Genomic DNA, 17,830 nt, shown 5'->3' with positions numbered 1-17,830 from the left:
CTGGGATTTCTATCCTGTTCCATTGATCTATATTTCTGTTTCTGTGCCAGTACTATACTGTCTTGATTACTGTAGATTTGTAGTATAATCTGAAGTCCAGGAGCCAGATTCCTCCAGCTCCGTTTGTCTTTCTCAAGATTGCTTTGGCTATTTAGGGTCTTTTGTGTTTCCATACAAATTGTGAAATTTTGTGTTCTAGTTCTGTGAAAAATTATGTTGGTAGTTTGATAGGGATTGCATTGTATCTGTAGATTGCTTTGGGTAGTATAGTCATTTTCACAATGTTGATTCTTCCAATCCAAGAACATGGTATATCTCTCCATCTGTTTGTATCATCTTTAATTACTTTCAGCAGTGTCTTATAGTTTTCTGCATACATATCTTTTGTCTCCTTAGGTAGGTTTATTCCTGGGTATTTTATTCTTTTTGTTGCAATGGTGAATGGGAGTGTTTCCTTAACTTCTCTTTCACATTTTTCATCATTAGTGTATAGGAATGCAAGACATTTCTGTGCATTAATTTTGTAACCTGCTACATTACCATTTCTGGTAGCATCTTTCTCTTTTTATAGTATCATGTCATCTGAAAACAGTGACAACTTTACTTCTTCATTTCCGATTTGGGTTGCTTTTATTTCTTTTTCTTCTCTGATTGCTGTGGCTAAAACTTCCAAAACTATGTTGAATAATAGCGATGGGAGTGGACAACCTTGTCTTGTTCCTGATCTTAGTGGAAATGGTTTCAGTTTTTCACCATTGAGGACAATGTTGGCTGTGGGTTTGTCATATATGGCCTTTATTATGTTGAGGTAAGTTACCTCTATGTCTACTTTCTGGAGGGTTTTTATCATAAATTGGTGTTGAATTTTTTCAAAAGCTTTTTCTGCATCTATTGAGATGATCATATGGTTTTTCCCCCTCAATTTGTTAATATGGTTTATCGCATTGATTGATTTGCATATACTGAAGAATCCTTGCATTCCTGGGATAAACCCCACTTGATCATGGTGTATGATCCTTTTAATGTGCTGTTGGATTTTGTTTGCTAGTATTTTGTTGAGAATTTTTGCATCTATGCTCATCAGTGATATTGGCCTGTAGTTTTCTTTCTTTGTGACAACTTTGTCTGGTTTTGGTATTAGGGTGATGGTGGCCTCGTAGAATGAGTTTGGGAGTGTTCCTCCCTCTGCTATATTTTGGAAGAGTTTGAGAAAGATAGGTGTTAACTCTTCTTTAAATGTTTGATAGAATTCACCTGTGAAGCCATCTGGTCCTGGGCTTTTGTTTGTTGGAAGATTTTTAATCACAGTCTCAATTTCAGTGCTTGTGATTGGTCTGTTTATATTCTTTATTTCTTCCTGGTTCAGTCTCGGAAGGTTGTGCTTTTCTAAGAATTTGTCCATTTCTTCCAGGTTGTCCATTTTATTGGCATATAGTTGCTTGTAGTAATCCCTCATGATCCTTTGTATTTCATTCAGATTCGATGGAGAAATTAAAAACTTTGCAGGTAAGCAAAAGCTAAGAGAATTCAGCACCATCAAATCAGCTTTACAACAAATGCTAAAGGAACTTCTCTAGGCAGGAAACACAAGAGAAGAAAGAGACCTACAATAACAAACCCCAAGCAATTAAGAAAATCTTAATAGAAACATACATATCAATAACTATCTTAAGTGTAAATGGATTAATTGCTCTAACCAATAGACATAGACTGGTTGAATGGATACAATAACAATACCCGTATATATGCTATCTACAAGAGACCCACTTCAGACCTAGGGACACATACAGACTGAAAGTGAGGGGATGGAAAAAGATACTCCATGCAAATGGAAATCAAAAGAAAGCTGGAGTAGCAATTCTCATATCAGAAAAAATAGACTTTAAAATAAAGACTATTACAAGGGACAAAGAAGGACACTACATAATGATCAAGGGATCAATCCAAGAAGATGTAACAATTGTAAATATTTATGCACGCAGTGTAGGCACACCACAATACATAAAGTGAATGCTAACAGCCATAAAAGGGAAAGCCAACAGTAACACAATCATAGTAGGGGACTTTAATACCCCACTTTCACCAATGGACAGAACATCCAAAATGAAAATAAGTAAGGAAACACAAGCTTTAAATGACACATTAAACAAAGTGGACTTAATTGATATTTATAGGACAATCCATCCAAAAACAATAGAGTACACTGTCTTCTCAAATACTGATGGAACATTCTCCAGGATAGATCATGTCTTGGGTCACAAATAAAGCCTTGGTAAATTTAAGAAAATTGAAATCGTATAAAGTATCTTTTCCGACCACAATGCTATGAGATTAGATATCAATTACAGGAAAAAGTCTGTAAAAAGTACAAACACATGGAGGCTAAACCATACACTACTAAATAACCAAGAGATCACTGTAGAAATCAAAATGGAAATCAAAAAATACCTAGAAACAAATGACTATGAAAACATGATGACCCAAAACCTATGGGATACAGCAAAAGCAGTTCTAAGAGGGAAGTTTATAGCAATACAGTCCTACCTCAAGAAACAAGAAACATCTCAAATAAACAGCCTAACCTTACACCTAAAGCAATTAGAGAAAGAAGAACAAAAAAACCCCAAAGTTAGCAGAAGGAAAATAATCATAAATATCAGATTAGAAATAAGTGAAGAAGAAATGAAGGAAACAATAGCAAAGATCAAGAAAACTAAAAGCTGATTCTTTATGAAGATAAACAAAATTGAAAAACCATTATCCAGACTCATCAAGAAAAAAAGGGAAAACACTCAAATCAATAGAATTAGAAATGAAAAAGAAGTAACAATGACATTCCTGACTGTATTTTAATTGAAGTGTCTGTTGATTTATTTTTACTGGAGCTACTGATGTAGAGATCATCACTATTGCCAGGATTTCAAAAACACACCGCTATAGCTGAACGAGGCAGAAGAAGTGAAAAAGCCACCACCATATTAGCTGCTGCTACTGATGCAAGTGTTTGGTAAAGTGGAGAATGGACACAAGAATGTTACTGCAGAAAAACAGCACATGTCTATAACATTTCTCATTAGCATAACCAAAGATGTGCAAGAGAATGGTTTCTGCCTCACCTCCTACCCTCCAGTTCTTCTCAAAGTAAATCTAATTGGTGGAACCCAACTCTCTTCTGGAATCTTAGTGGCCAGGAAGTCTAGGAATGTTTTTAGCTTTCTAATTTCTTCAACTTGAAGGGAGATAGAATGGCATTTGAGAGAACCAGTTCTCAGCCTTCCTCATAGTCTGTGCTCACTGGGGTTTACAAGCGTAATAGAATGACAAGATTAACATAATGTGACAAGATTAGAGATGGGGCATGTGCTAAATGGAGTGTTACAGCTTAAGTGCAATAGAAGATCAGAGAACAAGGGGATTAGAGTGTAATGGAGAATTCAGAGAATGAAACTTAATGGAAGAACTCAGCTTTCAGCTGGGGCTTTAAAAGATGGTAGGAATTAAACAAACATAGAAAAAAAAGGTATTTAATGCAGGTGGACAACAAGAGTAAAGGCCTAGATTAAGGTAGATGACAGCAGATAGCTAGTCTGATTCTTGCAAAAACTAAATAATAAAGGGTGGTGATAACAGGACTTTGAAATATAAAGGGCTTTGAAAATTGAAGTAAAAGTTTAAATATATTGCATGTGGGTACACATGTACTAAATGTCCATAACACACATTTTTATAATTATGTAAAATAATGGATGTTATTGTCATTCAGCAAATTTGTTTCTTTGCCAGATGATGATGCACCTAGACTGAACTACAGAGATCTCAACATTTCCTCCACCCCCCCCCCCCAACCTCGGTCATATGTATGCAGCCACTGTGACAGCCTTCAGCCTTATATTAATTCCCTTATTATAAAAAGAAGCTTTCCCTGAATTCCCTACATCTTGTTGCTTCCTTCCCTACTGAGGGTCTGTACTAGTCCTCATATCTTCCCAGCTACTGCCTGTGGTCTTGTTTCTCAATGGACAATTTGGGCAGTGTCTTGTGAACCTGTCTGACTTTGAGTAGTGCACATACCAGAAATTGCCTGCTACTCTGCCTCCTCATTTAGATCACATCTTCATCCATTTTGATATATTAATAATAATTATTACTATCACTTATTGAGCATGTGTTATTTTTCAGGAAAAGCATTAGATACTTTCCAAATATTTCAAATCCAAATACGTTTTTCTTCCCACTTCATAGATGAAGGAACCAATGAGATTTGTTTATTTAACCCCAGAGCCTGTAGTCTTTCCACTGTATCACAAATATCAAAACAAAAAGTAATTCCTTTGTATTATAGTATCTCAGATCTCACAGCTTACAAAGTATTGCTGTTGTTCATGATCTCATATGATCCTCAGAATAAGCCTGCAAATGAGAAAAGTAGAGAATTACCCTTCCTTTTTTTATAGATTGGAGAAGCAACTAACTTCTAAGTCACCTGCCTTAGCAAGTTGAATGTTTGATAACCGTTGTTACATTTTGATAAAGTCTTGGATAAAGAAAAATTTTATTCCATATACATTAGGTAGATGGATACATTGATAAATTGATGGGTAAATAGATAGGTTCATTTAAGGATTTGAAGTTTAGAGAATTTAAAGTTTGGAAACTTTCTCATATCACAGGGAATAATTTTTTCTGTTACAGCAAACTGATAAAATTTAGTTATGATAAAACTTTTTCTTATATAATTGATTCACCTTGATGGCAGTTATTCATGATCCCCACTTGCACATGAATGTCATCTCTCACATTTTAGACAAGGGAAACAAATCAGACATCAGTCACCGTTCTGGGTCTTTAGCCAGTCTCTGAAGTCTTCTGTTAATGAGTGCATTATTTTCAATAGTGTAAGAGTCAAATGAACCTTGTTCGTTTCTTTTTTATCCCCAGTTGGCCCTTTACTGCTAAAGACTCCAGAAAGGTATTCTTCAGCCAACTTATACATATATGTTTATATTATGTTGGAATATGAGTTTTATATTGAAGTTCACTATAAATGTAGATAGTTGTTTTTGAAAGTGCTAATGCAAAAGGTAACTTCAGAAAATAAAGCTTAACCTCAAGTTTTTAAAAAAAATGGAGTTTTAGTTATTTGTCAAGATATGGGAAAGAAATATAACTTCATAATGACCTCCAGTTCTCAAATTTCATCTTTCAGCAATTAGACTCCACAACCAGTCTGCCCTTTTCCAATCAAGAAACAAAAATTTATGCCTATGTAGTATCAAAAATTCCTTGGTTATAATCAAGAGGAACATAAAGGTGAACATTTTCATTAGTGCATGTCATGAGCGTTGTAGAAAAAAGAATTATAACCTACCCCAGTCCAATCCATCTTCCCCGAGAAGCCATTTAAGGAAAAAAAAAAAAAAAGAAAGAAAGAAAAATCTTTAATCTTTAGTTTTTCAGTTACTCCAACTCCTTGAAATAAGTTTTAAAGTTACACACGAAAGTTCTCAAGAAATAGCACAGGCTTGATCTCAGCTGGAGCCATGTAAAAAACTCTAAGTTAGAGACTAATGACTTTACATTAGGAATAATGCATTCAATTCTAAAACGAGTGCTATTGATTGAAATCCAAGAGATAGATGTGGGTCTTAAGACTACATTTTTCCATATATTTAATTAATCATGGTCATTACAGGATAAAGAATTAAAGATAATGCATCAATAGTGTATGCCTTTTGAAGACTTTATAACTACATGAAACATATGAAAAGTCAAATATTTTGCTTTCAAATCACATGGAAAGAATTTTGTAGCTTAACCCTAAATTAAAAGTTGTCAAGAAAGAATCAGTTTTTGGCTGAATAATATATTATTACTTCTATAAAAACCACAGAATCATCTTTTAGACTAATAGATTTATTAATAGATATCCAAGTTGTTATTGATACTGTATCTTTCTCAAAGGAGTAAATTTTCAAGTCGTCAACTCCAAAACTAAGCGTGTTGAAGAAAACTAGATTTTCTTAACTTTCTGTGGATTAAACTAATATAAATTTGATGTTACATAGTTCATGGCATTCCAGATTATTACAGTTAACCCTTGAATAATGAGGGAGTTAGGGACACCAACCCATGCAGTCAAAAATCCTTGGATAACTTATAGTAGGCTCTCCATATGCATTTCCTCCATATCACAGTTCTGCATTCATGGATTCAACCAGTAGTGGATTGCATAGTACTGTAGTATTTACTATTGAAAACAATCCACATGTAAGTGGACCTGCACAGTTCAAACCTATGTTGTTCAAGGATAAATTATATTTGCTTATGCATTTCGATATCTTTAATTTTCACTATACTGTTGACCCTTCACATTACATTATCTCATTTATTTCTCACAATCACACAAATGATCTTCTTTGTTAAGCATAACCTTCCCTGCTTTTACAGTTGAAAAAACTGAGCTCAACATCACATAGCTGGAATTTGGCTGGGCTGCTAGTTACACCCAACTTTGCCTAGTTCCTAGTCTTTGGTAGATTGCATATTTGACTTAACATCTTCATATCTCCCTAAATCCATCCTCTTTATGGTGTCTCCTACTATTGTTCAGTGAACTGAATTTATCCATGGGACTTGATTTGACCAATGGAATTTCAGCAGGCATGATACAAGCAAAGGCTTGAATTGAGTTTACACAATGGGACTTGATCTTTTGTGCCTCTATCATTGTCATGAGAAGAATATTCTCAGTCAATCTCCTGGTTCCAGGAAGGAGATGAAAGACATGAAGAGCAGAGCCTCTCTAGTTAAGCTACCCAAGGTAAGCAGTAAAGAGAAGAACTCTCCTAGACTAGCAAATTGCACATGAATAAATCCAGTCAACCCAGCTAAGTTTAGCCTAGACCAACTGCGTCTGAGGTGTTTACAGATATGTGAGCTGAAAGGATAAACAATTTTTGTTTGCAGTGGAGGGGTGGTTTGTTATGCTGCAATAGATAACATATACAAAATTGTATGCCCTTTCCATAGCATATTGCAGATAATGAAATGAAACACAATGCCTGATAGAAACTTATAGAAGTGTTGAAGTATCTTTACTATCCTTGGGTAAGGAAAGTTTAACACTAAGGTTAAGAAGCAGGAGGAAAGGGACCAAGATAGTGACCTAGGAGTCTCCTGAACTTTCCTTTTCTGTGGACACACTGTGTTTACACATGGAAGTTTCCTCTGGAAGAAATCCACAAGCTAGCTGAGTGGCTCCTACACATCAGGGGAATGAGAAAATACCCACTTTGAAATGAATACAAAAGGCTGAGACATACTCTCACCATAAACCCCACTCCTGGCACAGTGCCATACAATCAGGAGGAAATGTCCAACTCCCAGATTCCCCCTGAAAAGTAAAGGGTTTGGACTGTGTGTCTAGCACATCACATTTTTAGACTTTCACCCAAGGGATGGGCCCTGAAAACATCTAGCTCTGGAAGCTGAAGAGAGTTGCGTCCACAAGACTCATAGGACTATAGTAAACAAAGAAGCAGTTCTGATAAGTCCCCAGCAGATATTTCAGAAGCTTAAATGAAAGGATGGTAATTAGTAACATGAAAACAAGTAAAAGTATAAAACTCACTGGTAAAGGTAAACATGTAGTTATATTCAAAATACCCTAAAAAAAAGCATCCCACTACAGAAAATTATCAAATCACAAAGGAAAAGAGCAAGAGAAGAAGAAAGAGGCAGGGACTTACAAAACAGTTAGTAAGCAATTAACAAAATGGCAATAGTAAATCCAAACCTATCAACAATTGTTTTAAATGTAAATGGAAAATAATTATTCAATTAAAAGACACAGAGTGGCTGAAAGGATTAAAAAAATAAAAAAACAACACCCAACTATAGGTGTATGGTCCTAAAGACCATATATAACATACCTACTGCTAATGCCATACTTAATAGTGAAAAGCTAAGGGCTCTTTCTTTAATATCAGGAACAAGACAAGCATACTCACTCTTGCCATTTCTATTCAACATAGTACTGAAAGTCCTAGCCAGAGCAATCAGGAAAGAAAAAGAAACAAAAGACATCCAAATCAGAATGGAAGAAGTAAAAACAAACAAACAAAAAACCCAAAAAACAAAACAAACAAAAAAATCCCCCTGTATTTGCAGATGACATTATATATAGACAACCCTAAAGACTCCATCAAAAAACTGTTAGAACCAATAAGTAAATTCAGTAAAATTATAGGATACGAAATCAGTTGCATTACTATGTATTAATAATGAACAAACAGAAAGAGAAATTAAGAGAACAACCCCGTGTACAATGACATCAAAAAGAATAAAATACCTAGGAATAAATTTAACCAAGGAGGTGAAAGATTTATACATTGAAGTCTATAAGACATTGATGAAAGAAATTGAAAAAGACATAAATAAATATAAAGATATTCCATGTTAATGGAATGGAAAAATTAATATTGTTAAAATGTCCATACAACCTTAAGTGATCTGAAGATTTTAATGCAATCCCTAAAAAAATTCCAATGATATTTTTTACAGAAATAGACAAAAAGATCCTAAAATTTGTATGGAACCACAAAAGACCCCCAAATAGTCAAAGAAATCTTGAAAAAGAGAAAGCTGGAAGCATCACAATTTCTGATTTCAAACTATATTACAAGCTATAGCAATCCAAATAGTATGGTATTGATAAAACAACAGACACATAGGTTGATGGAACAGAAAAGAGAGTCTAGAAATAAACCCATGCATATATGGTCAATTAATTTATGACAAAGTCAAGAATATACAATGGGGAAAGGATAGTCTCTTCAATAAGTGGTGTTGGGAAACTGGATAGCCACATGTAAAAGAATGAAACTGGATCCCTCTCTTAAACCACACACAGAAATCAACTCAAAATTAAAGACTTGGAATATAAGACCTGAAACCATAGAACTCATAGAAGAAAACATAGGAGTAAGCTCTTTGACATTAGTCTTGGTAATTATTTTTTGCATTTGACATCAAAAGCAAAGAAAACAAAGGCAATCAATAAGCAAGCTGGATTACATCAAACTAAAAGTTTCTGTACAGCAAAGGAAACCTTCAACAAAATGAAAAAGCAACCTATGGAATGGGAAAAAATATTTTCAAACCACATATCTGATAAGCAGTTAATATACAAAATATACAAGGAACTCATACAACTCAACAGCAAAAAACAAATAACCAATTGAAAAATGGGCCTGACTAGACACTTCTTCAAAGAAGACATACTAGTGGCCAACATGTACATGAAAAGTTGCTCAACATCCCCAATAACTAGGGAAACAAATATCAAAACCAAAATGAGATATCATCTCATGCCTGTTAGGATGGTTATTATCCAAAAGACAAGAGATAACAAATGCTAGCAAGGATGTGGAGACAGGGAACCTTTGTACACTGTTGATGGGAATGTAAAGTGGTGCAGCCACCATGGAAAACAGTATGCAGATTCTTCAAGAAATTAAAAATACAACTACCCATATGATCCAGCAATTCCACTTCTGGCTATATTTCCCAAAAAACCCCACAAAATCACTAACTTGAAAAAAATATCTGCAGCCCCATGTTCATAGCAGCATTATTTACAATAGCCAAGACATTGAAACAACCTAAGTGTCCATTGATGGATGAATGGATAAAGAAGTTATTGAACCTTACAAAAGAAGCAAAACCTGACATTTGCAACACATGGATGAACCTGGAGGACATTATGCCAAATGAAATAAGCCAGACAGAAGAAGAAAAATACTGCATGGTATCACTTATATGTGGAATACAAAAAGAAAGAAAAGTTGAACTCATGTAAGCAGAGAGTCGAATAGTGGTTGCCATGGGGCTTGGGGGTAGGGAAAATAGGGAAAGGCTGGTAAAAAGGTACATACTTTCAGTTATAAGATGAATAAATTCTGAGTACCTAATGTACAACATGGTGACTATCGTTGATAATACTGCATTGTATAGTAGAAATTTGCTAAGAGAATAGAACTTAAGTGTTCTCACCACCACCATCAACAAAAAAGGTAAATATGTAAGGTGAGGCATATGTTAATTAAGGTGGTGGGAATCCTTTCACAATGTATACTTATAACAAATCATCATAGTGCACACTTTAAATATCTTACAATTTTATTTGTCAATTATACCTGAATAAAGATTAAAAAAAAAAAGAGGCAGGAAGGACTGGGTTTAGGGGACATGTTAATTTTTCCATCTGAAACAGTTTGGTTTGGTGACCGCTTTTACTCTAGGGCAAAAGATGAGAACAAAAAGGAAGGAAAGTTACTATCCCAAATATAATGTAGTGACTTTGCAGTACACTCCTGAGTGGACACGTATCAAGAGGAGGTATTCCTGACTGGCTCTTCTGCTCTCTTTGTAAGCAGTGCTCAGAGAGGTATCATTATTGGCCAAACTCACATCTGTACTTCAGGGAAGCATGGGGAGTTGGGATGTTCCATCAGGGATTGGCAAATTATAGTCCATGGTCTAAACTAGCTCACTGCTTGTTTTTATAAGTTTTATTAGAACATGGACCTTCATTCATTATATATTTTCTGTTGTTGCTTTTGCTCTACAATGGCAGAGCTGAGTAGTTGAGACAGACATTAGAGCCTGCAAACCTGAAAATATTTATGATCTCACCTGATTCAGGAAAAGTTTGCTTACTCTTGCTCTAAAATGCTATAGGAGGTCATGGCTGGAAGATATAGGATCAGAGTAGAAAAGTACAGTTGAGATTGTCTAGAAAGGGCAGCTTGTAGGTGTGGCAGTTTGTAGTGTGTAGGTGAGGTTGTAGTCATTGTAGTTAACAAAATGCGAAGGGAGATGTGATTTCAGGGAATTCTCACTGGCATCCACTGTGAGATTTGAGGCCAATTCTGTGTCATTTGCTTGTTGCAGAAAATTATTTACTGGTTTATCTGCTTCAAAAGAAATCTTTCTTTGATGCAGCATATTTACAATATTGGTGCCATCTGAAAAATTTTATTTGTTTTCTAGGTGGAAATTTGAGCCAAGAGCTAGGTGACACTCTTAAAAGCTAGTGAGGTCCAGATATATTTTCTTTAAAATATCGTGTGCGTGTGTGTGTGTGTGTGTGTGTGAGTGTATATATTTTAAAGCTATTTCTCAGACACTGTCTCAATAACATACACATTTCCATTTGGATATAGGTTAAAGTGTATACATTATTACAAGGTATATGCTGTCTGACCATATTTGGGTGCACACTGAATTATTTACGTATTATGTGCATCCTTTAGCCCTGACAAATCCTGAAGGACAAAATACTGCCCTTTTGTGCACTTCGAAGTTCCTCTGAGTTCTTTCAAATTACAGTGGTGGCTAAATTTCCCCTTTCCATTTGCCTGTCCTTTGTCTGTTTTCACAGTCCTCCTGGCTGTGTAATCACTCATTCTCTCATTTATCACAGCCTTTCCTGGTACTGACTACACTATCTCCCCATTTTTGTCATGGTGCTCTGGTACATTACAAATACAATTAAACCTCTTACAATACTGTGGCTTTTGGCCAAGACATCCCAGTTTCAAGGTTGAAAGATTTCTGATATTACCTTCGATATCACTTTTTTCCCGTTTATCGGCAGTGTCCGGACTAATGCAGTAGTGTTGCATTAATTAAAGGAAGCATCTAGTAATACTACTGTTTTTGCCAGTTCGACACTGAATCGGGTGCCTGATGCCTGCTCATGTTTTAAGAACCATTTATCACCCATGTCATCCAAAGCAGCCAGCTGCCTGAGCCAAGCCTCATTTGCATTTCATCAACCACAGACTCTCTTTCCCCATCTCACTCTCAAGTCTTTGTATAGCAGCTCTAATTTTTTTTAAGTACATTTTTCAAAGAAGGAGCTTAGCTAAAATTAGTATGCTACGTAGAAAGATGATTTGAATACCAGACACAAGTCTCTACACTGATTGTGGCCAAAATAAGTAACAGAGACTGTGCATTGAATTTGCTTTCTCTTGGTGATGGGGAGAGTTGTAACCATTACTCTACTCCCCAATGTTACTATATGAACTTCATCGATATTTGTACTCAATAGTAAGCATAAAGATTCAATTTCAATTCTGATTATGAAAACAATTTTGATGGTAATAAATTAAATGTATTTGATTCAATTTCATCCCTAATTTTGTACGTGGATTACTGTTCTACCCACTTTCTCCAACCCCACATTATATAACCTTCTTCTCTACTCACCAAAGCTTTGAAAGACAGAACTTGATTCAAAATTTCCTAAACCAGAGGAAAATCAACTTATGAACTTGTGCAATTTGAAACTATTTTGTAATAAGTTTTGCACTTGTCTTCATAATTTTAAAACCTGTGTAATTAATACATGCACAAGTTTTCTTTTTTCATATGTAAGTCTTTAATATATCATCTTTTTCTATTGATCCAAATCTTAATTCCCCTTGAGAAAATTTAGTCTTTTCCTTTCCAAATCATAGGGGTAATTCCCCATTTCCCTGAAGCATCTTCTCAATAAATACCTTTTGGTGAAGCTTATGCGGAGTGTGTGTGTTGTCCGGGGGTGGGGAGAGAGAGAGAGAGAGAGAGAGAGAGAGAGAGGGATTATGTTAAGTCGTTGTGCATGAATTTGTCTATGGTCAATGTTTTGCCTAAACCAAATCTCTGGAGATCATTTTTAGGGGCAATCATATCCTTTTATGTTCTTGCTTCTTAACCCAGATGGTCAACAACAGTGGACAACTGTCTCTCACCGAGACCATATGATAAAGGTCATTTGACAGTGTTTCCTGATAATGCCTTTTAGTCCCTGTGGGTTTGGTTTCAGATTCCATGCAGTGACCTAGAAACTTGAAAGCTCTGTATCCATAGCTGACCCCTTGGGATTTCTAGTCCTCAATAGGTAATTATTTCAACAAGTTTCTCTCTGAAAAGAAAGTGGTCTTTTGGAATTTCTATTAAATTAAATAGGAAAATAAGAACTTTGTAGGCATTAGATTTAGTTTACATCTAAAGCATATTTTAAGATTAATATGATTTAAATTTTAGTTGGCCACAAACCATTTAGAGCAAATAAACAAAATACTTTTAAATAAACTCTGCAAAAAATAGGTTTTAATTTGATTTTAGGATAACTGTTTTTGATTTATTAGTATGTATTTTATAATCTTCCTAATCTGTTCTCAAAACACCTTGCAGTTTTAAAGCAGCAAGATGTGTTTCATAGGGAAAGGTATGTTCTAGAATCCCTTTTAATTAAACCAGGATACTATAAATTATTGCATAAATAACATGAGTTTATTTTCTATTGACTTGAAAATTCCATGTTGATACTTCCGAACTCACATTCATCCTTCAAACAGTAAATTGTTTTTCTGTAGCTTGTGTGTCACCATATATTCACAGAGATTCATGAAAGAGACATTTATTTTTTTACATTTCTTCATATCTTCTTCTAATGCCTTTATTTTCTACCTATTTCCCTTCAGATTTACGAACTAAGACCTTAATGCTGGAAGTTGAAACTTTTTCCCTCAGCTTTTGTACATGTAAATCTCTTTTTACATTACAACTCTTCCTGCCATATCCAAGGTTATTAAAATATGTTCACATCTGTGTAGAAGGATTGTTTCATTAATAACATTTTTGTAAACAATTTTCCTTTGACTACTGTAATTTGCTTTCATATTTATCCATGATCCATGCAATATCATGGATTTTGAGAGAAGGATAAGGGCTTCTGACATTAAGAAGAATGGATTTAATGAAACTAGCTTTCTTTTTTTGGTTTGTTTCTGGGGAGATTATTATTATTATTATGTCCCTCTTTAAACAAAAACATAATAAAATTGTAACGGAAAATGACTGTTGGTAGTAGGATGGATTGTTTTAAACACTGATTGGGTATGCATATGAAGTCACTGTATCTGATACATCTTAATTATTTTTTTAAATTTTATTTATTTTTGGCTGCCCTGGGTCTCCATTGCTGTGTGTGGGTTTTCTCTAGTTGCGGTGAGCAGGGGCTACTCTTCGTTGCCGTGCACAGGCTTCTCATTGTGGTGGCTTCTCTCCTGTGGAGCATGGGCTTCAGTAGTTGTGGCACGTGGGCTTAGTAGCTGTGGCACACAGGCTTAGTCCCCTGCATTGGCAGGCAGACTCTTAACCACTGCACCACCAGGGAAGCCCCTCTGATACGTTTTTATTTTAGAATTGTTTTAGATTTACAGAAAAGTTGTGAGTATGACACAGAGAATTCCCATACACCCCACACCCAGTTTCCTCTCCTGTTAACTTCTGACATTCATAGTGTACCTTTGTCACAGCTAAGGAACCAATATTGATAGATTGACTAAAGTTCAAACTTCATTCAAACAGATTTTCTTAGTTTTTACTGAATGTCATGAAACCATTCTGATACAAAAAAAATTTGTGGTATAATCTCCAGGATGACAACCTGCAAATAAAATATAGGTGGTGGTGTATGTGGTGGGCAAGGGGTCTTGCGGGGGAGGAAGGACCCTTCTGTCGTAGCTGTAACTTTGAAATTCACAGTTTTAAACCATCATGTTTTCCTAAATTCATTAGCTATGTGAACATACTCAAGTTACTTTGCCTCTCCAAGTCTTAGTCCCTTTACATAAATGTGAGCATAACAATAACACCTCCCAGAGAGTGGTGGTGAGCATTCAATTAAATGTTGCAGATAAAGTTTTTAATGCAACATCTGGAACATAGTAAGTTCTCAACAAATGTACTCAATAAATGTTGGCTATTTTTCACTATTATTACTAAATTAGAAGGCTGGGGAGGAAGTAGCCTACGCATGTTCAGAATGACAGAATGTTACTGTTGCTTCAGGCTGATGGGTATGGTCACACAACCAATAATTACCTCATTTGCAGGTATAGTTCTCCAGTGCAGATACCTGATCTACCAAACAGCACATCAGGTATCCAGCAGTGAAAACTAAATAGAAAGAGAAAATCCTATTCTATCTGGTTTGCCTATAATTGTGGCTGAATTCATGTGTAGTAAAATAATAGTGATGTTTTGATTTTTGAAGTATTACCATTTCTAAAACATCTGGGGATTGTTGTGGAATAAAACTTAAAATTCTGATAAAATATAGAAAGAATTCTTTTTTTTCCCATTAAACTGTTTGTGTTGGTGACTACTTTGCATTGTGCATGGATGAAAATGTGTTCCAGGCATTCCCAAAATTTAACATAAATCTTTAAAGTTCCTACTGTCCTCATACTTGCATCATAAAGACTCAGACAAAATATTTGCTATTTTGAAAAACTATATTTCTTTGAGGAAATGTAAGAAGAAAAAGGAAATAAAAAGAAACCAAAACAAGAGTTTTGGAGGGTAGACTTTTGACAATGGTATCAGACTGAAGGATGCAAATGTGGATTAGTTTCAGTCAAAAATTAAGGAACAGTTACAGTTGTAACAATGAACCAAAGAATTGGTGTGCACGTTGGGGAGAAGGAATCAGACAGGGATTTGATAGCCATTCAGACATTTTTCCAACAGCAAAACTTTACAAATTGTGTGTTGGAAATAAAGATTTATAAATTAAGAAACCCAATATGCAGTCCACCCTAGGATAACTGCAGCTCTGTGCGTGTAGATGACTGTTTGAGCATGGCTTGTGTTTTGTCAATCATAACAATGGGTGATAGAAACAATAAGTGTGCATGAGACACTGTGCTAATGATAATGTTACTGGGGTAAAAGCAAAAGGAAGGCCATTGCTTTTAAGCAATATCTAATGTAATGTTAATCAAACATTGCAGGGGCTTATTCATATTTAGATTTTATAACTATACATTTATGGTTATAAAAGAAAAGTCTATATTATTAAAATTTCTGTAGTTAAAAAAAATCATTTGTAATTGCAAATCTGAATTTTTCTAACCTGTTAAATTGACTTCATATAAGTTAATTTTTTTGATAAAACAAAGTAGATTTTTTTTTGTAAACAGGAATGAGGGTGCTCAAATTAAATTATAGTATGGAACCCATCCTTTCTTTATATGTATATCCTTTTTCTGTCCTTCCTCAGAATACTGTCTTTCACATATTAGCACAAATCTCTTCCACCAACTTCTCGGAATACTGCATATTCAATCAATGTCCACAAACCTTGGATACAGAATGTTGAATTACTACTATTATTGAAAACCAGTATGAGTTATTATTCAATGTTAGAAGGAACTTCAGGAGCAGTGAGCACCACATGGACCAAATTATTATATGTAAAGGTACTAAAAATTGTCAGAATTTTATCTAATTTGTGAATTCATGAATTTTTTGTTAATGGATATGAACAACTTTGATTTACACATCCTTGGGAAAACAAAGATTAAATGATATAATAGTAATACGCTCACAAGCACTTTTCATTCATGCTGTATAATTTTCAGAGTGCTTATCTGTTCACTATTTCAGGTGAGTATGTTGTTAGTTAGGTGGTCAGGACTTCAGATGTCACATAGAAAGAAGACTTCTTTCTATGCTGCATTCCACTCTTAACTTCTCATTTTCCCTTCCCCTTCCCTCACTCCTTAAAAATCTCAATCCTGGGTTCTAAACCACACATAGTTTTATTCATGTGTAGTTGTACCTGAAAAAGAATTATACTACATAAATCCAGCTATTAAAAGTGTGGAGGGATAGACACAGAACCACTCACGTTGATTGCCTTAGTGTAGGTGGGATTGGAGGAGGAAGAAGATGAGGAAAAAGAGATTACTTTTCTCTTTATACAATTTTGCATTATTTGTGCTGATACAAGGCTCATGTATTACTTGTAATTAAACACCAAAAAGTACATGTGTTTCATGTACTGTAAAGGAAGTATAAAATCACAAATGGAAAAATTGACTTTATCCCTCAGATTATTGATCCTGAAAAAAATCAAACCATTCTGAACTTTCATGGAGGTATTGAAACAAAATACTATAGAGAAAGGGAAAATAATGAATGCATTTTTCTTTATTACTTAATCATCATTGGTAGATTGAAAGCATCTAATTTATAGGTCCTGAATTAAATCTGATCTTTTCTGGGAGGGTAGTGAGGAGTGCTGAGAGTGGACAGAGAGCAAAGTGTGTTTTGAAAGATATAAAATTTAGAGAAACTTAATTTAAAAGCTTCTTGTGTGTCAAATAGCTATTAAACATAATTTTCATGATTTTAATATAAGCGAATCTGAACTAGCATATGGACTAAATTTCTTTTAAGTTACACATGGATTTAAAATGTAGGGGAAAAAGATCACTTGGCAAACATGTTTTTGGTTTTGAAAAACTTCCAAATGTTTAAAAAGTAGTTTTCAAATCAACCATATCCATATGCATCCAGGTTTTCTCATCCTCACAATTGAAGGATGAAAAGAACTAGAATGGGGGCAGAATGGTTGGAGATGTGATACATATGCCGTAAAACTAAAAATGAGTTGATACTCCAAGGAACTGGTTAAAAAATAAATGTGGTCCTTATGGCAACTTTACCAAAAGAATCTAACACTTTTATTCTTAGAGATTTAGGATCATAGATGATATTAATCTGTCATAAAATTATCCTATGACCATTTCCAGAAATGGAAAAATGCAGAAATAGAAAATGTGTATAATATTGCTATTTTATTTTTTTTCCAGGTCCTGTTACTATCTGTGGAAAGCAGTGTTCCAAGGAAAGAAACACTTAGATGAATTATGACATGAACTATCATTTGCGATGACTTATGCAGAGATAAATTGATAATAATTGA

This window comes from Stenella coeruleoalba (assembly GCF_951394435.1).
Source record: "Stenella coeruleoalba genome assembly, chromosome: 5".
Taxonomy (NCBI): Eukaryota; Metazoa; Chordata; class Mammalia; order Artiodactyla; family Delphinidae; genus Stenella; species Stenella coeruleoalba.
The sequence above is the reverse complement of the archived record's forward strand: the minus strand, read 5'-3'. Positions refer to the sequence as shown.